This window comes from Orcinus orca, chromosome 17 (genome assembly GCF_937001465.1).
Source record: "Orcinus orca chromosome 17, mOrcOrc1.1, whole genome shotgun sequence".
NCBI lineage: Eukaryota > Metazoa > Chordata > Mammalia > Artiodactyla > Delphinidae > Orcinus > Orcinus orca.
In genome coordinates this window covers 39,428,308-39,453,295 of record NC_064575.1, presented here as the reverse complement: position 1 = coordinate 39,453,295, position 24,988 = coordinate 39,428,308, and positions in this window count along the sequence as shown.

Below are 24,988 nucleotides of genomic sequence, written 5' to 3'. Positions count from 1 at the left end.
CTTGATGCAGAACACCCTACTTTGAGAAGTTGATTCAGGGGAGGAAACACAGGGTAACCTGTGTGCCTTTAGACTTGGTAGAAACCATAGGGGTGTATGCTGAGTGTGCCCATGGAAACGGGGGCCTGCTAGAACTAGCCTTTCTTTCACCTTTGAAGGATGCTTTCATGCTGCCTTGAAGCTACCTGACATTCCCTGCTCTTGACAGGCCTGTCAACCCTGTAAGAATGCTTCACGGAAAAGTATGAGTCTATTCTGTCTGAACCAGATGCTTCCGTGGCTGCAGTTGTGGTCCGCCTGACAGGCTCTAGAGGTAAAGGGAATCTCAACGTGAAAACTTGCCTCCAGGTTAGGCCCCCAGTAGCCGTGCAGAAGGGAAGCGGGCAGTTGTTTCCATGAGTTCTTAGTCGCTTATATGCTTGATGTGAAAGCAAGTACACTTTGGAGGACTCCTAGGCCATTCGGGTATGCATCACTTTCCCTCCAAGTTCACTGAGTACCTCCAGACGCCCGTGGGCCGGCTGAGCCACTTCGAGACACGTTGGCTGATGCCTCGGAGGCCCTCTGTGCCGGTCGAGAGATGGGCAACACACTGTACATTCCTTGAGGAGAGCTACATATCCAGAGTCCTGGAACAGACTCAGGACAACATTTCTGGTGAGTCCGACTTTGTCATGGCCCTTGTGTGAGCTGCCATGAGAAAACAGTGTGCTTTGAATACTTCGAGGACCTCGTACCCGAAGTCCCTCTGCTCGAGGAAAAAGTCAGCATCTTACCGTGCGATATCGCTAACGGCACACCCAGCATGAACAGATGCCTGGAAGTAAGGCCCTGACCTGCCGTGCAGAAGCGGAGGCCTGCAGCAGTTTTCGTGAGGCGGTGGCCTCTGCTCTGGGTAACTTCCACGGCAGCACAGTTTTCTGGACACCTAGGAGGCTAGCGTGGGCACCCTGCTCCCGGCAGGAACACAGTACCCCCAGCCCACCTGGGTCTGCTAAGCAACATCCGGGCCCGTAGCCCTTTAGAGCCCCTCTGTGTATGCCGAGCGTAGGGAAACGCACTGCACTCTCTTTGGGAGCAGCTTAATTTCCTCAGCACTCACACACGTTCACGAACACCGTTGTGGCACGTCCCTCATGGCGTCGAAGACTGACGCATTGCCCTGGTCTGAGCTGAACTCAGAGTAACCCTCGGCTTCGCATTCCATCTAGGAGCTCCTGCCTGAAGTCACCGTGCCTCCCAGAGATAGTCGGCATGCGTTCTTACTGCCATTTAAGACAGTCCTGCTCTTCCTGTGACACTGCCGGCTTAGGAATAGCCACAAGCCCAGAGGAGCAGCTGCGGCGTTCCTTGGTTGAGGCAGTTCGCTTGATGCAGAACACCCTACTTCGAGAAGTTGATTCAGGGGAAGAAACACAGGTTAACCTGTGTGTCTTTAGACTTGTTAGAAACCACAGGGGTGTATGCTGAGTGTGCCCATGGAAACGGGGGCCTGCTGGAACTAGCCTTGCTTTCCCATTTGAAGGATGCTTTCTTTCATGCTGCCTTGAAGCTACCTGACATTCCCTGCTCTTGACAGGTCTGTCAACCCTGTAAGAATGCTACGGGGAAAATTATGAGTCTGTTCTGTCTAAACCAGGTGCTTCCCTGGCCGCGGTTGTGGTCCGCCTGACAAGCTCTAGAGCTAAAGGGAATCTCAACGTGAAAACTTGCCTGCAGGTTAGGCCCCTAGTAACCATGCAGAAAGGGAATCGGGCAGCTGTTTCCGTGAGTTCTTAGTCGCTTATATGCTTGATGTGAAAGCAAGTACACTTTTGAGGACTCCTAGGCCTCTCGGGTATGCATCACTTTCCCTCCAAGTTCACTGAGTACCTCCAGACCCCCGTGGGCCGGCTGAGCCACTTCGAGACCCGTTGGCTGATGCCTCGGAGGCCCTCTGTGCCGGTCGAGAGATGGGCAACACACTGTACGTTCCTTGAGGAGAGCTACATATCCAGAGTCCTGGAACAGACTCAAGACAACATTTCTGGTGAGTCCGACTTTGTCATGGCCCTTGTGTGAGCTGCCATGAGAAAACAGTGTGCTTTGAATACTTCGAGGACCCCGTACCCGAAGTCACTCTGCCTGAGGAGAAAGTCAGCATCTCACCATGCGGTGTCGCTAACGGCACACCCAGCATGAACAGATGCCTGGAAGTAAGGCCCTGACCTGCCGTGCAGAAGCGGAGACGTGCAGCAGTTTCCGTGAGGCGGTGGCCTCTGCTCTTGGTAACTTCCACGGCAGCACTGTTTCCTGGACACCTAGGAGGCTAGCGTGGGCACCCTGCTCCCGGCAGGAACACTGAGTACCCCCAGGCCCACCTGAGTCTGCTAAGCAACATCCAGGCCCGTAGCCCTTTATAGCCCCTCTGTGTATGCCGAGCGTAGGGAAACGCACTGCACTCCATTTGGGAGCAGCTTAATTTCCTCAGCACTCGCACACGTTCACGAACACCGTTGTGGCACGTCCCTCATGGCGTCGAAGTCTGACGCATTGCCCTGGTCTGAGCTGAACTCAGGGTAACCCTCGGCTTCGCATTCCATCTAGGAGCTCCTGCCTGAAGTCACCGTGCCTCCCAGAGATAGTGTGCGTGCGTTCTTACTGCCATTTAAGTAAGTCCTGCTCTTCCTGTGACACTGCAGGCTTTTGGATGGCCACAGGCCCAGAGGAGCAGCTGCGGCGTTCCTTGGTTGAGGCAGTTCGCTTGATGCAGAACACCCTACTTCGAGAAGTTGATTCAGGGGGGAAACACAGGGTAACCTGTTGTCTTTAGACTTGGTAGAAACCACAGGGGTGTATGCTGAGTGTGCCCATGGAAACGGGGGCCTGCTGGAACTAGCCTTGCTTTCCCATTTGAAGGATGCTTTCTTTCATGCTGCCTTGAAGCTACCTGACATTCCCTGCTCTTGACAGGCATGTCAACCTTGTAAGAATGCTTCATGGAAAAGTATGTCTGTTCTGTCTGAACCAGATGCTTCCGTGGCTGCAGTTGTGGTCCGCCTGACAAGCTCTAGAGCTAAAGCGAATCTCAACGTGAAAACTTGCCTCCAGGTTAGGACCCTAGTAGCCGTGCAGAAAGGGAGGCAGGCAGCTGTTTCCATGAGTTCTTAGTCACTTATATGCTTTATGTGAAAGCAAGTACACTTTGGAGGACTCCTAGGCCTCTCGGGTATGCATCACTTTCCCTCCAAGTTCACTGAGTACCACCAGACATCCGTGGGCCGGCTGAGCCACTTCGAGACACGTTGGTTGATCCCTCGGAGGCCCTCTGTGCGTGCGAGGGCTGGGCAACACCCTGTACGTTCCTTGAGGAGAGCTACATTTCCAGAGTCCTCGAACAGCCTCAGGACAACATTTCTGGTGAGTCCGACTTTGTCATGGCCCTTGTATGAGCTTCCGTGAGAAAACAGTGTGCTTTGAATACTTCGAGGACCTCGTACCCGAAGTGACTCTGCCTGAGGAGAAAGTCAACATCTCACCATGCGGTGTCGCTAACGGCACACCCAGCATGAACAGATGCCTGGAAGTAAGGCCCTGACCTGCCGTGCAGAAGCGGAGGCATGCAGCAGTTTCCATGAGGCGGTGGCCTCTGCTCTGGGTAACTACCACGGCAGCACAGTTTTCTGGACACCTAGGAGGCTAGCGAGGGCACCCTGCTCCCGGCAGGAACCCTGAGTACCCCCAGGCCCACCTGGGTCTGCTAAGCAACATCCGGGCCCGTAGCCCTTTAGAGCCCCTCTGTGTATGCCGAGCGTAGGGTAACGCACTGCACTCTCTTTGGGAGCAGCTTAATTTCCTCAGCACTCGGACACGTTCACGAACACCGTTGTGGCACGTCCCTCATGGCGTCGAAGACTGACGCATTGCCCTGGTCTGAGCTGAACTCAGAGTAACCCTCGGCTTCGCATTCCATCTAGGAGCTCCTGCCTGAAGTCACCGTGCCTCCCAGAGATAGTCGGCATGCGTTCTTACTGCCATTTAAGTAAGTCCTGCTCTTCCTGTGACACTGCAGGCTTTGGAATAGCCACAGGCCCAGAGGAGCAGCTGCGGCATTCCTTGGTTGAGGCAGTTCGCTTGATGCAGAACACCCTACTTCGAGAAGTTGATTCAGGGGAGGAAACACAGGGTAACCTGTGTGTCTTTAGACTTGGTAGAAACCACAGGGGTGTATGCTGAGTGTGCCCATGGAAACGGGGGCCTGCTGGAACTAGCCTTGCTTTCCCATTTGAAGGATGCTTTCTTTCATGCTGCCTTGAAGCTACCTGACATTCCCTGCTCTTGACAGGTCTGTCAACCCTGTAAGAATGCTACGGGGAAAATTATGAGTCTGTTCTGTCTAAACCAGGTGCTTCCCTGGCCGCGGTTGTGGTCCGCCTGACAAGCTCTAGAGCTAAAGGGAATCTCAACGTGAAAACTTGCCTGCAGGTTAGGCCCCTAGTAACCATGCAGAAAGGGAATCGGGCAGCTGTTTCCGTGAGTTCTTAGTCGCTTATATGCTTGATGTGAAAGCAAGTACGCTTTTGAGGACTCCTAGGCCTCTCGGGTATGCATCACTTTCCCTCCAAGTTCACTGAGTACCTCCAGACCCCCGTGGGCCGGCTGAGCCACTTCGAGACCCGTTGGCTGATGCCTCGGAGGCCCTCTGTGCCGGTCGAGAGATGGGCAACACACTGTACGTTCCTTGAGGAGAGCTACATATCCAGAGTCCTGGAACAGACTCAAGACAACATTTCTGGTGAGTCCGACTTTGTCATGGCCCTTGTGTGAGCTGCCATGAGAAAACAGTGTGCTTTGAATACTTCGAGGACCCCGTACCCGAAGTCACTCTGCCTGAGGAGAAAGTCAGCATCTCACCATGCGGTGTCGCTAACGGCACACCCAGCATGAACAGATGCCTGGAAGTAAGGCCCTGACCTGCCGTGCAGAAGCGGAGACGTGCAGCAGTTTCCGTGAGGCGGTGGCCTCTGCTCTTGGTAACTTCCACGGCAGCACTGTTTCCTGGACACCTAGGAGGCTAGCGTGGGCACCCTGCTCCCGGCAGGAACACTGAGTACCCCCAGGCCCACCTGAGTCTGCTAAGCAACATCCAGGCCCGTAGCCCTTTATAGTCCCTCTGTGTATGCCGAGCGTAGGGAAACGCACTGCACTCCATTTGGGAGCAGCTTAATTTCCTCAGCACTCGCACACGTTCACGAACACCGTTGTGGCACGTCCCTCATGGCGTCGAAGTCTGACGCATTGCCCTGGTCTGAGCTGAACTCAGGGTAACCCTCGGCTTCGCATTCCATCTAGGAGCTCCTGCCTGAAGTCACCGTGCCTCCCAGAGATAGTGTGCGTGCGTTCTTACTGCCATTTAAGTAAGTCCTGCTCTTCCTGTGACACTGCAGGCTTTTGGATAGCCACAGGCCCAGAGGAGCAGCTGCGGCGTTCCTTGGTTGAGGCAGTTCGCTTGATGCAGAACACCCTACTTCGAGAAGTTGATTCAGGGGAGGAAACACAGGGTAACCTGTGTGTCTTTAGACTTGGTAGAAACCACAGGGGTGTATCCTGAGTGTGCCCATGGAAACGGGGGCCTGCTGGAACTAGCCTTCCTTTCCCATTTTGAAGGTGTATTTATGCTGCCTTGAAGCTACCTGACATTCCCTGCTCTTGACAGGTCTGTCAACCCTGTAAGAATGCTACGGAGAAAATTATGAGTCTGTTCTGTCTAAACCAGGTGCTTCCGTGGCCGCGGTTGTGGTCCGCCTGACAAGCTCTAGAGCTAAAGGGAATCTCAACGTGAAGACTTGCCTCCAGGTTAAGACCCTAGTAGCCGTGCAGAAACGGAGGCAGGCAGCTGTTTCCATGAGTTCTTAGTCGCTTATATGCTTTATGTGAAAGCAAGTACACTTTGGAGGACTCCTAGGCCTCTCGGGTATGCATCACTTTCCCTCCAAGTTCACTGAGTACCTCCAGACCCCCGTGGGCCGGCTGAGCCACTTCGAGACACGTTGGTTGATCCCTCGGAGGCCCTCTGTGCGTGCGAGGGCTGGGCAACACCCTGTACGTTCCTTGAGGAGAGCTACATTTCCAGAGTCCTCGAACAGCCTCAGGACAACATTTCTGGTGAGTCCGACTTTGTCATGGCCCTTGTGTGAGCTTCCGTGAGAAAACAGTGTGCTTTGAATACTTCGAGGACCTCGTACCCGAAGTCACTCTGCCTGAGGAGAAAGTCAGCATCTCACCATGCGGTGTCGCTAACGGCACACCCAGCATGAACAGATGCCTGGAAGTAAGGCCCTGATTTGCCGTGCAGAAGCGGAGGCGTGCAGCAGTTTCCATGAGGCGGTGGCCTCTGCTCCGGGTAACTTCCACGGCAGCACAGTTTTCTGGACACCTAGGAGGCTAGCGAGGGCACCCTGCTCCCGGCAGGAACCCTGAGTACCCCCAGGCCCACCTGGGTCTGCTAAGCAACATCCGGGCCCGTAGCCCTTTAGAGCCCCTCTGTGTATGCCGAGCGTAGGGTAACGCACTGCACTCTCTTTGGGAGCAGCTTAATTTCCTCAGCACTCGCACACGTTCACGAACACCGTTGTGGCACGTCCCTCATGGCGTCGAAGTCTGACGCATTGCCCTGGTCTGAGCTGAACTCAGAGTAACCCTCGGCTTCGCATTCCATCTAGGAGCTCCTGCCTGAAGTCACCGTGCCTCCCAGAGATAGTCGGCATGCGTTCTTACTGCCATTTAAGTAAGTCCTGCTCTTCCTGTGACACTGCAGGCTTTGGAATAGCCACAAGCCCAGAGGAGCAGCTGCGGCGTTCCTTGGTTGAGGCAGTTCGCTTGATGCAGAACACCCTACTTCGAGAAGTTGATTCAGGGGAGGAAACACAGGGTAACCTGTGTGTCTTTAGACTTGGTAGAAACCACAGGGGTGTATCCTCAGTGTGCCCATGGAAACGGGGGCCTGCTGGAACTAGCCTTCCTTTCCCATTTTGAAGGTGCATTTATGCTGCCTTGAAGCTACCTGACATTCCCTGCTCTTGACAGGTCTGTCAACCCTGTAAGAATGCTACGGAGAAAATTATGAGTCTGTTCTGTCTAAACCAGGTGCTTCCGTGGCCGCGGTTGTGGTCCGCCTGACAAGCTCTAGAGCTAAAGGGAATCTCAACGTGAAGACTTGCCTCCAGGTTAGGACCCTAGTAGCCGTGCAGAAACGGAGGCAGGCAGCAGTTTCCATGAGTTCTTAGTCGCTTATATGCTTTATGTGAAAGCAAGTACACTTTGGAGGACTCCTAGGCCTCTCGGGTATGCATCACTTTCCCTCCAAGTTCACTGAGTACCACCAGACATCCGTGGGCCGGCTGAGCCACTTCGAGACACGTTGGTTGATCCCTCGGAGGCCCTGTGCGTGCCGAGTGATGGGCAACACCCTGTACGTTCCTTGAGGAGAGCTACATTTCCAGAGTCCTCGAACAGACTCAGGACAACATTTCTGGTGAGTCCGACTTTGTCATGGCCCTTGTGTGAGCTTCCGTGAGAAAACAGTGTGCTTTGAATACTTCGAGGACCTCGTACCCGAAGTCCCTCTGCTCGAGGAGAAAGTCAGCATCTTACCGTGCGATATCGCTAACGGCACACCCAGCATGAACAGATGCCTGGAAGTAAGGCCCTGACCTGCCGTGCAGAAGCGGAGGCATGCAGCAGTTTTCGTGAGGCGGTGGCCTCTGCTCTGGGTAACTTCCACGGCAGCACAGTTTTCTGGACACCTAGGAGGCTAGCGTGGGCACCCTGCTCCCGGCAGGAACACAGTACCCCCAGCCCACCTGGGTCTGCTAAGCAACATCCGGGCCCGTAGCCCTTTAGAGCCCCTCTGTGTATGCCGAGCGTAGGGAAACGCACTGCACTCTCTTTGGGAGCAGCTTAATTTCCTCAGCACTCACACACGTTCACGAACACCGTTGTGGCACGTCCCTCATGGCGTCGAAGACTGACGCATTGCCCTGGTCTGAGCTGAACTCAGAGTAACCCTCGGCTTCGCATTCCATCTAGGAGCTCCTGCCTGAAGTCACCGTGCCTCCCAGAGATAGTCGGCATGCGTTCTTACTGCCATTTAAGTAAGTCCTGCTCTTCCTGTGACACTGCCGGCTTTGGAATAGCCACAAGCCCAGAGGAGCAGCTGCGGCGTTCCTTGGTTGAGGCAGTTCGCTTGATGCAGAACACCCTACTTCGAGAAGTTGATTCAGGGGAAGAAACACAGGTTAACCTGTGTGTCTTTAGACTTGTTAGAAACCACAGGGGTGTATGCTGAGTGTGCCCATGGAAACGGGGGCCTGCTGGAACTAGCCTTGCTTTCCCATTTGAAGGATGCTTTCTTTCATGCTGCCTTGAAGCTACCTGACATTCCCTGCTCTTGACAGGTCTGTCAACCCTGTAAGAATGCTACGGGGAAAATTATGAGTCTGTTCTGTCTAAACCAGGTGCTTCCGTGGCCGCGGTTGTGGTCCGCCTGACAAGCTCTAGAGCTAAAGGGAATCTCAACGTGAAGACTTGCCTCCAGGTTAGGACCCTAGTAGCCGTGCAGAAACGGAGGCAGGCAGCTGTTTCCATGAGTTCTTAGTCGCTTATATGCTTTATGTGAAAGCAAGTACACTTTGGAGGACTCCTAGGCCTCTCGGGTATGCATCACTTTCCCTCCAAGTTCACTGAGTACCTCCAGACCCCCGTGGGCCGGCTGAGCCACTTCGAGACCCGTTGGCTGATGCCTCGGAGGCCCTCTGTGCCGGTCGAGAGATGGGCAACACACTGTACGTTCCTTGAGGAGAGCTACATATCCAGAGTCCTGGAACAGACTCAGGACAACATTTCTGGTGAGTCCGACTTTGTCATGGCCCTTGTGTGAGCTGCCATGAGAAAACAGTGTGCTTTGAATACTTCGAGGACCTCGTACCCGAAGTCCCTCTGCTCGAGGAGAAAGTCAGCATCTTACCGTGCGATATCGCTAACGGCACACCCAGCATGAACAGATGCCTGGAAGTAAGGCCCTGACCTGCCGTGCAGAAGCGGAGGCCTGCAGCAGTTTTCGTGAGGCGGTGGCCTCTGCTCTGGGTAACTTCCACGGCAGCACAGTTTTCTGGACACCTAGGAGGCTAGCGTGGGCACCCTGCTCCCGGCAGGAACACAGTACCCCCAGCCCACCTGGGTCTGCTAAGCAACATCCGGGCCCGTAGCCCTTTAGAGACCCTCTGTGTATGCCGAGCGTAGGGAAACGCACTGCACTCTCTTTGGGAGCAGCTTAATTTCCTCAGCACTCACACACGTTCACGAACACCGTTGTGGCACGTTCCTCATGGCGTCGAAGACTGACGCATTGCCCTGGTCTGAGCTGAACTCAGAGTAACCCTCGGCTTCGCATTCCATCTAGGAGCTCCTGCCTGAAGTCACCGTGCCTCCCACAGATAGTCGGCATGCGTTCTTACTGCCATTTAAGTAAGTCCTGCTCTTCCTGTGACACTGCCGGCTTCGGAATAGCCACAAGCCCAGAGGAGCAGCTGCGGCGTTCCTTGGTTGAGGCAGTTCGCTTGATGCAGAACACCCTACTTCGAGAAGTTGATTCAGGGGAAGAAACACAGGTTAACCTGTGTGTCTTTAGACTTGTTAGAAACCACAGGGGTGTATGCTGAGTGTGCCCATGGAAACGGGGTCCTGCTGGAACTAGCCTTGCTTTCCCATTTGAAGGATGCTTTCTTTCATGCTGCCTTGAAGCTACCTGACATTCCCTGCTCTTGACAGGCATGTCAACCTTGTAAGAATGCTTCATGGAAAAGTATGTCTGTTCTGTCTGAACCAGATGCTTCCGTGGCTGCAGTTGTGGTCCGCCTGACAAGCTCTAGAGCTAAAGGGAATCTCAACGTGAAAACTTGCCTCCAGGTTAGGACCCTAGTAGCCGTGCAGAAACGGAGGCAGGCAGCTGTTTCCATGAGTTCTTAGTCGCTTATATGCTTTATGTGAAAGCAAGTACACTTTGGAGGACTCCTAGGCCTCTCGGGTATGCATCACTTTCCCTCCAAGTTCACTGAGTACCACCAGACATCCGTGGGCCGGCTGAGCCACTTCGAGACACGTTGGTTGATCCCTCGGAGGCCCTCTGTGCGTGCGAGGGCTGGGCAACACCCTGTACGTTCCTTGAGGAGAGCTACATTTCCAGAGTCCTCGAACAGCCTCAGGACAACATTTCTGGTGAGTCCGACTTTGTCATGGCCCTTGTGTGAGCTTCCGTGAGAAAACAGTGTGCTTTGAATACTTCGAGGACCTCGTACCCGAAGTGACTCTGCCTGAGGAGAAAGTCAGCATCTCACCATGCGGTGTCGCTAACGGCACACCCAGCATGAACAGATGCCTGGAAGTAAGGCCCTGACCTGCCGTGCAGAAGCGGAGGCGTGCAGCAGTTTCCATGAGGCGGTGGCCTCTGCTCTGGGTAACTTCCACGGCAGCACAGTTTTCTGGACACCTAGGAGGCTAGCGAGGGCACCCTGCTCCCGGCAGGAACCCTGAGTACCCCCAGGCCCACCTGGGTCTGCTAAGCAACATCCGGGCCCGTAGCCCTTTAGAGCCCCTCTGTGTATGCCGAGCGTAGGGTAACGCACTGCACTCTCTTTGGGAGCAGCTTAATTTCCTCAGCACTCGCACACGTTCACGAACACCGTTGTGGCACGTCCCTCATGGCGTCGAAGTCTGACGCATTGCCCTGGTCTGAGCTGAACTCAGAGTAACCCTCGGCTTCGCATTCCATCTAGGAGCTCCTGCCTGAAGTCACCGTGCCTCCCAGAGATAGTCGGCATGCGTTCTTACTGCCATTTAAGTAAGTCCTGCTCTTCCTGTGACACTGCAGGCTTTGGAATAGCCACAGGCCCAGAGGAGCAGCTGCGGCATTCCTTGGTTGAGGCAGTTCGCTTGATGCAGAACACCCTACTTCGAGAAGTTGATTCAGGGGAGGAAACACAGGGTAACCTGTGTGTCTTTAGACTTGGTAGAAACCACAGGGGTGTATGCTGAGTGTGCCCATGGAAACGGGGTCCTGCTGGAACTAGCTTTGCTTTCCCATTTGAAGGATGCTTTCTTTCATGCTGCCTTGAAGCTACCTGACATTCCCTGCTCTTGACAGGTCTGTCAACCCTGTAAGAATGCTACGGGGAAAATTATGAGTCTGTTCTGTCTAAACCAGGTGCTTCCCTGGCCGCGGTTGTGGTCTGCCTGACAAGCTCTAGAGCTAAAGGGAATCTCAACGTGAAAACTTGCCTGCAGGTTAGGCCCCTAGTAACCATGCAGAAAGGGAATCGGGCAGCTGTTTCAGTGATTTCTCAGTCGCTTATATGCTTGATGTGAAAGCAAGTACACTTTTGAGGACTCCTAGGCCTCTCGGGTATGCATCACTTTCCCTCCAAGTTCACTGAGTACCTCCAGACCCCCGTGGGCCGGCTGAGCCACTTCGAGACCCGTTGGCTGATGCCTCGGAGGCCCTCTGTGCCGGTCGAGAGATGGGCAACACACTGTACGTTCCTTGAGGAGAGCTACATATCCAGAGTCCTGGAACAGACTCAAGACAACATTTCTGGTGAGTCCGACTTTGTCATGGCCCTTGTGTGAGCTGCCATGAGAAAACAGTGTGCTTTGAATACTTCGAGGACCCCGTACCCGAAGTCACTCTGCCTGAGGAGAAAGTCAGCATCTCACCATGCGGTGTCGCTAACGGCACACCCAGCATGAACAGATGCCTGGAAGTAAGGCCCTGACCTGCCGTGCAGAAGCGGAGGCGTGCAGCAGTTTCCGTGAGGCGGTGGCCTCTGCTCTGGGTAACTTCCACGGCAGCACAGTTTCCTGGACACCTAGGAGGCTAGCGTGGGCACCCTGCTCCCGGCAGGAACCCTGAGTACCCCCAGGCCCACCTGGGTCTGCTAAGCAACATCCGGGACCGTAGCCCTTAAGAGCCCCTCTGTGCATGCCGAGCGTAGGGAAACGCACTGCACTCCATTTGGGAGCAGCTTAATTTCCTCAGACCTCGCACACGTTCACGAACACCATTGTGGCACGTCCCTCATGGCGTCGAAGTCTGACGCATTGCCGTGTCTGAGCTGAACTCAGAGTAACTCTCGGCTTCGTGTTCCATCTAGGAGCTCCTGCCTGAAATCACCGTGCCTCCCAGAGATAGTGTGCGTGTGTTCTTACTGCCATTTAAGTAAGTCCTGCTCTTCCTGTGACACTGCAGGCTTTGGATAGCCAGAGGCCCAGAGGAGAAGCTGCGGCGTTCCTTGGTTGAGGCAGTTCGCTTGATGCAGAACACCCTACTTCGAGAAGTTGATTCAGGGGAGGAAACACAGGGTAACCTGTGTGTCTTTAGACTTGTTAGAAACCACAGGGGTGTATGCTGAGTGTGCCCATGGAAACGGGGGCCTGCTAGAACTAGCCTTGCTTTCCCATTTTGAAGGCTGCATTCATACTGCCTTGAAGCTACCTGACATTCCCTGTTCTTGACAGGCCTGAAAACCCTGTAAGAATGCTTCGGGGAAAATTATGAGTCTGTTCTGAATAAACCAGGTGCTTCTGCGGCCGCGGTTGCAGTCCGCCTGACAAGCTCTAGCGCTATAGGGAATCTCAACGTGAAAACTGGCCTCCAGGTTAGGCCCCTAGTAGCCGTGCAGAAAGGGAAGCGGGCAGCTGTTTCCATGAGTTCTTAGTCGCTTATATGCTTTATGTGAAAGCAAGTACATTTTGGAGGACTCCTAGGCCTCTCGGGTATGCATCACTTTCCCTCCAAGTTCACTGAGTACCACCAGACATCCGTGGGCCGGCTGAGCCACTTCGAGACACGTTGGTTGATCCCTCGGAGGCCCTCTGTGCGTGCCGAGTACTGGGCAACACGCTGTACGTTCCTTGAGGAGAGCTACATTTCCAGAGTCCTCGAACAGCCTCAGGACAACATTTCTGGTGAGTCCGACTTTGTCATGGCCCTTGTGTGAGCTGCCATGAGAAAACAGTGTGCTTTGAATACTTCGAGGACCTCCTACCCGAAGTCCCTCTGCTCGAGGAGAAAGTCAGCATCTTACCGAGTGGTATAGCTAACGGCACACCCTGCATGAACAGATGCCTGGAAGTAAGGCCCTGACCTGCCGTGCAGAAGCGGAGGCGTGCAGCAGTTTCCATGAGGCGGTGGCCTCTGCTCTGGGTAACTTCCACGGCAGCACAGTTTCCTGGACACCTAGGAGGCTAGCATGGGCACCCTGTTCCCGGTAGGAACCCTGAGTACCCCCAGGCCCACCTGGGTCTGCTAAGCAACATCCGGGCCCGTAGCCCTTTAGAGCCCCTCTGTGTATGCCGAGCGTAGGGAAACGCACTGCACTCTCTTTGGGAGCAGCTTAATTTCCTCAGCACTCACACACGTTCACGAACACCGTTGTGGCACGTCCCTCATGGCGTCGAAGTCTGACGCATTGCCCTGGTCTGAGCTGAACTCAGAGTAACCCTCGGCTTCGCATTCCATCTAGGAGCTCCTGCCTGAAGTCACCGTGCCTCCCAGAGATAGTCGGCATGCGTTCTTACTGCCATTTAAGTAAGTCCTGCTCTTCCTGTGACACTGCAGGCTTTGGAATAGCCACAAGCCCAGAGGAGCAGCTGCGGCGTTCCTTCGTTGAGGCAGTTCGCTTGATGCAGAACACCCTACTTCGAGAAGTTGATTCAGGGGATGAAACACAGGTTAACCTGTGTGTCTTTAGACTTGTGAGAAACCACAGGGGTGTATGCTGAGTGTGCCCATGGAAACGGGGTCCTGCTGGAACTAGCCTTGCTTTCCCATTTGAAGGATGCTTTCTTTCATGCTGCCTTGAAGCTACCTGACATTCCCTGCTCTTGACATGTCTGTCAACCCTGTAAGAATGCTACGGGGAAAATTATGAGTCTGTTCTGTCTAAACCAGGTGCTTCCCTGGTCGCGGTTGTGGTCCGCCTGACAAGCTCTAGAGCTAAAGGGAATCTCAACGTGAAAACTTGCCTGCAGGTTAGGCCCCTAGTTGCCATGCAGAAAGGGAATCGGGCAGCTGTTTCAGTGAGTTCTTAGTCGCTTATATGCTTTATGTGAAAGCAAGTACACTTTGGAGGACTCCTAGGCTTCTTGGGTATGCATCACTTTCCCTCCAAGTTCACTGAGTACCTCCAGACCCCCGTGGGCCGGCTGAGCCACTTCGAGACCCGTTGGCTGATCCCTCGGGGGCCCTCTGTGCCGGCCGAGTGATGGGCAACACACTGTACGTTCCTTGAGGAGAGCTACATGTCCAGAGTCCTGGAACAGCCTCAGGACAACATTTCCGGTGAGTCCGACTTTGTCATGGCCCTTGTGTGAGCTGCCATGAGAAAACAGTGTGCTTTGAATACTTCGAGGACCTCGTACCCGAAGTCCCTCTGCTCGAGGAGAAAGTCAGCATCTTCCCGTGCGGTATCGCTAACGGCACACCAGCATGAACAGATGCCTGGAAGTAAGGCCCTGACCTGCCGTGCAGAAGCGGAGGCGTGCAGCATTTTCCATGAGGCGGTGGCCTCTGCTCTGGGTAACTTCCACGGCAGCACAGTTTCCTGGACACCTAGGAGGCTAGCGTGGGCACCCTGCTCCTGGCAGGAACACTGAGTACCCCCAGGCCCACCTGGTCTGCTAAGCAACATCCGGGCCCGTAGCCCTTTAGAGCCCCTCTGTGTATGCCGAGCGTAGGGTAACGCACTGCACTCTCTTTGGGAGCAGCTTAGTTTCCTCAGCACTCGCACACGTTCACGAACACCGTTGTGGCAAGTCCCTCATGGCGTCGAAGTCTGACGCATTGTCCTGGTCTGAGCTGAACTTAGAGTAACCCTCGGCTTCGCATTCCATCTAGGAGCTCCTGCCTGAAGTCACCGTGCCTCCCAGAGATAGTCGGCATGCGTTCTTACTGCCATTTAAGTAAGTCTTGCTCTTCCTGTGACACTGCAGGCTTTTGGATAGCCACAGGCCCAGAGGAGCAGCTGCGGCGTTCCTTGGTTGAGGCAGTTCGCTTGATGCAGAACACCCTACTTCGAGAAGTTGATTCAGGGGAGGAAACACAGGGTAACCTGTGTGTCTTTAGACTTGGTAGAAACCACAGGGGTGTATGCTGCGTGTGCCCATGGAAACGTGGGCCTGCTGGAACTAGCCTTGCTTTGCCATTTGAAGGATGCATTCATGCTGCCTTGAAGCTACCTGACATTCCCTGCTCTTGACAGGTCTGTCAACCCTATAAGAATGCTTCGGGGAAAATTATGAGTCTGTTCTGTCTAAACCAGGTGCTTCTGCGGCCCCGGTTGTGGTCCGCCTGACAACCAGTAGAGCTATAGGGAATCTCAAAGTGAAAACTTGCCTCCATGTTAGGCCCCTTGTAGCCGTGCAGAAAGGGAAGCGGGCAGCTGTTTCCATGAGTTCTTAGTCGCTTATATGCTTGATGAGAAAGCAAGTACACTTTTGAGGACTCCTAGGCCTCTCGGGTATGCATCACTTTCCCTCCAAGTTCACTGAGTACCTCCAGACCCCGTGGGCCGGCTGAGCCACTTCGAGACCCGTTGGTTGATCCGTCGGAGGCCCTGTGCGTTCCGAGTGATGGGCAACACACTGTACGTTCCTTGAGGAGAGCTACATTTCCAGAGTCCTGGAACAGCCTAAGGACAACATTTCTGGTGAGTCCGACTTTGTCATGGCCCTGTGTGAGCTGCCATGAGAAAAGAGTGTGCTTTGAATACTTCGAGGATCTCGTACTTAAAGTCACAAGAATACAGAAAAATAGGGAAAGTTGTTTCGTTTGATAAATCATTGAGAAAAGTCATGTAGATCTCTGCGTTCTGGCTGTATTTAACTTTCCGTTTTGATTTTCGTATATTTAGATTTTATACTTTTCCTTAAGTGGATTGGAAATTTATATTTTCCTCAATAATTTTCTGTAATAATTTTCAAGAATTATTACTAGAATTACTAGAGTAACAATTCTATTGACTCTTTTCTATCTGATAATAAATATACTGTCTAATGGTACATCTTTTTAATGTTGTTGTGTTTCCTCAAATATTTCGTGTTCATCAGTAGTGGGTCCATCTTAGACTCTCCCCTGAGTCTGCTGTGAATGACTGCTTGGAGGTTGAGATATAATGTGTCACCGATGATATTCTGGCTCATTTACAGTGAGAGCGAAGAATGGAGGAGAGAGGCATGTTCTCGGGGGAATGCCTGGGTGGCTATTCCTCTGGGTGTGGGTTCTTCCTAGACATCATTAGCATCCCAGGCCACGGTCTCTTGTTCCACACAGTCTCATAGGAGACTGCCTTGTCTGATCTTCCTGGTCATTGGTGTGTGTGCGTGTGTGCGTGTGCGCGCACGTGTGCCTACATATGTGCCTGTGCACGCATACACACAAAAGACTACCCACAGAGTTTTCTCTGCTGTTGGACTGTATCTCATATTCATGTTGATTGCCCCTGAATTCCTTTTTTGTGCTCAGACTCCATCACCTTTAGGCAAGCATCCTCTTTTTACAACATTGTTTTCCCATGAATCTACGAACAATCAGTGGCATAAACTGGATGGTAAAGGGCACAATCAGAATCCAAGTGTGTGAATTTGTGAATTCTCCCAGTAACTTCCCCTTCAGATCCGCTCAGTGGACTAACTCAGTCCTGCCTCTCATATGAAATCTCAATGAGGTTCAACAGCATTTTTTTGTTATTTTTGCCTAATAAAATAATTCTTTGATTCCAGGTAACTAAAAACCTAAACTGAACTAATAATGACATGACCACTATCAAACTGTAAACCAATTAAATTTTCTGTTATGCTCTAACCTAGATTGTCTTGGATGCTACAGATACACGTTCTAGCAATGAAATCTTCTGATTATTTTTTTAAAGGAGCAAATTTTTGTTTTAATATTTATTTTTTATTTATAATATTTATTTATAATATTTATTATTTATAAAAAATAAATATTTATTTTGGCTGCTCTGGTTGTGGCTTGTGGGATCTTTGCTGTGGCATGCGGGCGCTTAGTTGCAGCGTGTGGGGAGTCCCACCTTCTGGGTGTTATACAGTTCCCAAAATGACCTTTCCTTTTCTAACTAGCATTTGCACATTCTTTAGAGACCTTGAGCTGCAATTCCTAGGACTATGGGACAGAAATCTCCTTTAGCTGGCCTCTTGAAACTTCTCCCCTCCCCTGGGCTTTTGACAACCTATCCTTTTGTTTGGGATCGTTTATACTTTTCAAGTGGTTCTTCTTGGGCAATTTCCCTTTGAGGGCAACTCTAGAAACTCCCTCATCAGCCCACATCTGGTTCCCAGGGAAACAGGTCATCTGTAGACAGTAGCTTTCTCTTAACCTTCTTTCTCTTTTCTCTGCCAACTCTGTCAATCATCATGAAAATTCTATTGTAGAAGTTAAACACCTGTCTGCACATCTCAAGTTCCAGAGAACATCAATCCAATCTTTCTGAGTGCTTTAGAGATTGCTTTTGGTGTGTACTGTGCTCTTCCTTCCAAAACCCCTCCTTCTCTCATAGAGACCTTGATCAGTATTTCCAAGGGATTCTCCTCTAGAGGCCTCTTTCACATCAACTCTCACTGTAGGACGGTGACAAGCAACAGATGGCAGAACACATTTTATAATTTCTTAGCACGCTCTTCATGCAAGATCTGACATCACATTTTAGATTGTAAATATTTTTGACAATTATTTTCTGTTTGTCTCTATTTGAAAGAGACTGGTTTTCAACTTTTATTACATTTGTCTAAAGTTTCAATCTGATCTTGTCTTCTACATACCTAGTAGGAATCTTCATACTATTTTCTATTAAATTAAGAGGTAATTTTCTTATTTTTCTGCCCAGTTATGATTCATAAACTAAGTACCATATCAAACATTTCTAAAGATCTAGAACACAAATGAAAAACTAAAAGCATGGATTCAGTCCACAATTTGAAAATGGAAGTTTTTGAGTAGTTTTATTGCTCATAGAACGTGTTACTTTAGCTGCCATCCAGCTACATCTTCTAACCAGACCAGCCATATCTCAAAACATTCAACTGTATAGATAAAACCCCTTTGTTAAACGTACAATATTCTTTATACAGTTTCTGTGATGCTCCAGGCATTCTTCCAATGTTCTAATGGTCAAGGAAATGGCAAAATATCATGGATATAGATAGATAGATGATAGATGAACAGAGATAGAGCTGCAGACAAGTGAAGACCTTGATATTTTGTCTATTTTCTAAAGAACCAGATATCTTACAACCATGTCACGTATACTTTAATTGTCCCTGAGCATTCTGTAAAATTTCTCCATCATTTTCCTTTTTCAGTTGATGCTTTGTTCTGCTTTGTTCTGCTGGTGTTGTTTCAATATTATATCACAGGTGATGTAATATCTAATAGGCTGCAGTGCTTCCTATTGTATTATTACGTTATGCACAAAGGGGCTGCCCAATTAAAGCATAGTGATTCCATTAAAAAATATTGCCTACTTGCCCAACCATTTGAAAACATTTCTTGGAAATAGTGTGAAGGTTAGAACTAAGGCAGAAATTGGTTCTCCAGAAGCTATTTTTGGTCCAAAATTTCTTTTTTAAATGGAAAGCAAGCTTTTAGTGACTCAGCCTCATCTTTATGCTTAGAATTAGGAAAATAATCCTCACCTTTCCAGTCTGACAGCTGTAATCAGTTGCCAGGTATCTGTACCATAGAAAGTTGGTATGTGAAGACCTACATGTCAATGAGGGCCCAAAGAAACCACTTACCCATTCCGGGAATAAGGGCACTCCAGGAAAGCTGGTGAGTGGCTATTTCCAATTCTAAGTCTCTTTTCATATAAAACAATAATGATAGTACTAAATTAAGCATCTCAAGTCCCCTTGCTATAGTGCTGAATTGCAATGAACCTGGCTTCGGTGCCTATGGAGTGATGGCATTCCCCAATCTCATTACTGGAAACTCTGCCTTTTCAGTCAACATTTAGTGGAGCGTGCAATGTTGCAGGTAGAATTTTCTTTCTGTTTAAATAATGACTAACAGCAAGCTGGAGTCCTCTTTATCTGGAGGAGGATGGATAGGGACATTCATTCATTTTTGCATATATTGGACAAATTTTCCTAAGTACCTGTTCTATGCCAACATGACACCCTTTGCTAAGGGAGACAAGGACAGTATCACTCATGATCCCAAGAGTAGAGATGCTTGTATTGAAAGGTTCAATTTTATCTGAAGTTTCCCTTAGCTTCATTTCTTATTAAGCAACAGTAATACCAGACACCATTTTTGATTACTTACTATGGTCCAGGCACTGTGTTAAGCACTTCCTAAATCAGCTCATTGATTGCATTATTATTTTTGCATAAAAACACCATTTTACAAATTCAGAAACTCTGAGAGTGGTTAATATCTTGCTCAAAGTAACATAGCCAACAAGTGAAGTAATATCGTAAAGCAATATCACAGTTAGCAAGTAAAATAATAGATCCAGGACCTCAATTCAGATTCATTTCACTCCACTGTCACTTATCTTAATTTCTATTCTATACTGCCTTCAAAGTACTATATCGAAATTGAAGTTCTTGCATCTTCAAAGTAAAGCAGAAGTCAAAGTAAGTAAGGGAAAGGATCAGTTAGAAACACCATAAAGCCAGCTTCTACATCAGAAGCCCAGGAAACATCGTACATTATTCTCTCCTCATTCCTCACATGTAGATCTTTTGCAAGTGTTTGTGCTCTTACACCTGCTTCCTGACATGTTTCTCTGTCTCAGATTTTGTCCCAATAATCTATCCCCTGAATTATCACATGATGATCAACCTAATATCCAAATCTGACATGTCACCCTTATATGGAGAACTTGGTAAAGGCCTTCCATCATCTGATCCGATGCCCCACATAAAGCATGGGATGTAGCCCCTTATGCTTCATCTCCTGCCATACCCTTGCTTCCCAGTAGAGTCCTTGGTGGTACAAGAGTATGTATATTTTTCTGCACACATCATTCTGTTCCATACATCCTTTTTTTTTTTTTAATCAAATATGTGCTTCCTTTCTCCTTGGATGCTTAAGGACCTCTCTACATTTCTAATAACCCAGCACACATTTCTATCTTAGCACTTCCCATATGAGATTAAATATAACTATTTTTGTGTTCTTTCTCTCCCATCAACCTGGGCTACTTCAGTGCTCAGGCCATGTCTTTTTCATATTTGAACTTTCAGTGCTTAGTCAAGGGTCTAACAATAGATGTTTATTAAATGAAGTAAGTCAAACTGACAACAAAAGCAAGCAAGCAACAAAAGATCAAGAGATATTCCTCGTTTTTCTAGTGGAACACAGGAACTGCTTTGGCAAATAAATTTGGTGAAAAATCAAAAGATCCAGGTATTTCTCTCAGGTTTCCCACAGCTTTACATTCATTCGTTATGTAATTTCAGACCAACCACTTCATGATTTGAGGTGAATCTCAATTTCTTAATTAGTTAAATGGTTGCACTGGCTCACCCTTGGGCATCATTCCAGATGTAAATTCTATGGCTACCATTCTAACTTCCCTGCAAACTAGAAATGACATTTCAGTAGATATAATTCTTCTAGAGGTCACAGATATGAATCAAACCAAGATCTACACATAAAGAACAAGAGAAACATTAAAAAAAATTTTGTTTTGTAGGCAGAAACTGCTTCCCCAACCCAACTATCCACCCTGAAATGACATGCCAGTAGTTTAAAGGAACTAAGTAAGAAAATGTGGAGAGAAAATTGCAACAAAGCACCTCAAGTAGAAATCAAGCCCTAATCATTGGGACAGTATCACAGCCTTAATGCATTTTTAATGTCTTATCTTATTCTACCTGAAAATCTGCCAGAATTGGCCTGCTTTCTACCTTTACACCTGAGGAACATATTGAAAGCTTACAGGGCTGAAGATTCAGGGGCAGTCATCCTTGGCTCCAAGAAGCCCTGCTTCCTCAGTGAAACAAAGGTTTAGCTTGAGAAACAATATCAGCTATGGCACGGGACTCCACATGAAAAATCCCTCATTAGTGTGGCTGGGCTGTCGGTTTTCTGGGGCAGGCACAGCATTCATTTCTGTAGCTGTAACATACTCAAGTTACTGGTGTTGGAAAGCTGTCCAAGCAGTTTATGAAAATATCAATACAGAGCCTGCCAGAGTCATACACACTGTATTTCAGTCAATTCCCTCTACTTAGAAGGCTCAAATTTTAATTCTAGAAGTTGGGGACTTTATGGGTTGGTTGAACAAAAGGACATAAAAATTTATTGTCAATTTGTACATTGTTGAAGGTTTAAGGCTTTGGTAAAGTGGTATTTGGTCACAGTTGGCTGGTTCCTAAAACTAGAATCCTTTTGAGGTTATTAAGAATCAATTAAGCATTGTTCTCCTAGGTATTGCCATGGCCCCTTGGCGATTTATACAGGGTTTGAACATTCATAGCTTCTTTGTAGGTGCAGTATAAATGGGTCTGATTTAGATCAAGCATAGTCTTAAAACTAAAGAGTGGATCTCAGGGATAGACTAATGAAAAGCTTTACAAGAAAATTTCTCAACTATCTTCTCTGCATGTGCCCAATTTTAAAGCATTTAGCAGTTTCCACCGACCTTCTCTAGAACAAAGCAGCAAAATTAAGGACCATATTTATTAAAGACCCAATAAAAATTGCACTGAATTAGAGAAATGGACTAAAAGTACCCAGTTTATAGTAGCATGGAGACTACTGAAATTTGTCTTCAGAAAAGGAGACAGTTTTACTTGAAGACATTATAAAAGTCATAATTTTAAAAAATCATGGTTGGGCTTCCCTGGTGGCGCAGTGGTTGAGAGTCCGCCTGCCGATGCAGGGGACACGGGTTCGTGCCCCGGTCCGGGAAGATCCCACATGCCGCGGAGCGGCTGGGCCCGTGAGCCATGGCCGCTGGGCCTGCGCGTCCGGAGCCTGTGCTCCGCAACGGGAGAGGCCACAACAGTGAGAGGCCCGCGTACCGCAAAAAAAAAGCTTTAAAAAAAATCATGGTTGAGGGATACATTAAATGCAGATCATAGGTCTCAGCTTTTAGTGAATTTATTTTGAACCTCCTGAAGCAGACACTGCAAATTTTTACATTCTAATGAATGAACTAAAAACATATATTTCAAAGCAAATAGCACTCATAAATTACATTTATGACACATGAGGTTGCTGACTGCTGTGCAGGGAGCACAGAGTAATGGTTCTAATATGCACTCTAGCTTGATTTTCTCAGTTCCCAACATGTTCTAATTCCACACTACAAACATTTAAATGGCAATTATATTTTAATTAATGTGATTATGTGTTGTCATTAGCAAACCCTCCCCCAGCACATTTCTCCTGCCAGGCCCATGAATGCCCATAAACCATTAACATAAAAGGGCTGTTTGCTTATTAAATTCATCTATACAAATAGGCAAGGGTTGCAATTGTTGATTTTCCACTGAAAGAACAGAATGAGAAGGAGCTTCCCCGTGCCTGGCAGTCACAATTATCTGGTGTAATTAAGTCTAATTTATAAAGCCCCCCTCAAATGAGAAAGTAACAATCTTTGTTAATTAACAAGAGCATTTGTAAAGCTCGTTAAGTACATCATTCACAGTCTCCTGGAAAAAGGGGAGCATATGGCTATTGCAATGGAACATGTTGCATATGTGTATTTGTGCATTAATCCGTTTAGAAGGTCTAATGATTGAAATGGGAGATAGAAGTGGATGTTATATTACTGAGTGGATGTTATATTACATTTATCTTTACAGCAGTGTGAGTGCTTTGTCATTATCTTCTGCACATGGTTTCATTATTCTGATACAGCGCTGTGCATTGCCTCATACCATCAGGCCCATAAGCCTGCAGGGTACAAGAGCACTTATCTTTCCTGATGACTTTTGAATCATTTAAAACAAGTTATTAGTGAAACAATTAAAATGATATTAGTTCACAATTGTATTTACAGCTGGCAGGCATAATGGAATATTCTGAATAGCAGTCGGGGGTTCTCAGAATGGATGGAAAATGCTGTTAATCAGAGACAAGAGAAACCTCTAAAGAAAACCGAAATTGCAAGAGCACATTAATTGTATTGGAGCATTTCATTTAATTGAGAACAAAGGGAAGGTAAAAATCATATTATCAATGTTTTATGAACATGAAGAAATAGAAAAATTACTATGTCATCTGTCACACCTATTCTACTGGAAGTGAAAATTAAAAAGGCAGTATTTAACTTTAACCAGAGCAGGCCAAATGCATCATGTTGTTATACATTTTCATTTTCAAAGGGAGCGCCAAAATAAAATATAACAAATTAATTAACTCATAAATACAGAGGAAGACTGTTGGGCAGGACACCCACCCACATGGGAAGATTCCAGTGAAGTTTCGAGGTGGTTAAATGACTATAAAAGACAATGAAGGTTGTCCCTGCTCCATTCCATTCATGATTCTTAAGAAATTACTGTGATTCGATTTTCTGCCAGGAGACAGAAAATATAAGACATTTATATAATGTATTATTTCTTTATTACCTTCGGTGGTAGAAGTCCCTGGAATTTATCAGACATGGTTGACAATATATAGGCAGATGACTAGCCAACTTCTCCTCTCACATAAACCAATCTGAAACATGCCCTGACCGGTATTGTGAATGGGAACCATTGATCACACCGCACTCTATGTGTGGAGGGTGTTGATATGTGTTTGAAGGAGGTAGAAGTGAAAGACTAAAGTGGGGGTAGGTGACAGTTAGAATGAGGTTGATTGGAAGAAACAAGACTCATATTTGGGAACTCAGATTTTGTCAGCAGCTCTTTGCAGGAAGCAACTCTTTGCAGGAGGCCCTTTGTTCTGTCACTTTAGCAAAGCTATATTTTAACTTAACATTTACACCAAGTACCCCCATGCTTCACTAATCTCCAACCTAAGCATACCTCTCAAATCTTTTGATCACACAATGCCTTGTCTAACCTGTTGATTCTTTTCTTAGGTTGAAGAAGTAGGAATGAAGAATAAACAGTTAATGGGTGGCTAGATCTCTTCCCCAGTTTCCCCTTCAGTAATCCCATGGGCAGACTGTGTGAACAAGATAGCATCTAAAGAAAGATCACAAGAAGTCAACAAACCTGCGCACAAGTGAAGATGGCAAAGAATCTGGTCCCCTACCTCAATAATTAACTAAGATTATTCCCCACTTTTCCCTTAAAAAACGTTCGTGGCCAAGCAGAATCACTGGAGTTGGTTCTTGGACATGAGTCCACCTTCTCCCCAGGTTGCTGGTCTCCTGAATGAGCAAACTTTCCTTTTCCAACCAACAGCTGTCTCTTGAGTATTGGCTTTTGAGTGGTGAGCAGCCAAATCTGAGGTCAGTAACAATTTCTTCAGTGAAAATCTAGTTCATTAAACCAGTGAGCTGGTCTCTAGTTCAAATAAGTTTATTTGTGGGTTGTATTCAAAATATGGACCCTGACATAGGTTGTTGTATTGCTATCAACAAAAAATCTTTAGGTTGGACAAAAATATAGACAGTCCAAAGAGCATAAAAATAGCACTAGCTATCAACATAACCACTATGACTCCAAGACGGCAGCTGTGTGGATAAGCATGCCACAGATTGGGAACACAAAACAAATTTTTATATACAAAAATAATTTAAAATGGATATTAAAATAGTGAGATAGGTTTCCAAATGAGGAAATATTTTATTGACCGAGAAAGTCTGAACCCATTGAAATAATGGCATCACAGTATCATTAGACAATTTAAGGATACTTGTAGAATTGTGAATCTCAAAGGAATAGATTATAATAGTAACAGTTAATCCTACTGAGTTCTTATTGCAGAACAAATATTATTCTAAATTTGTGAATTGACTTTACA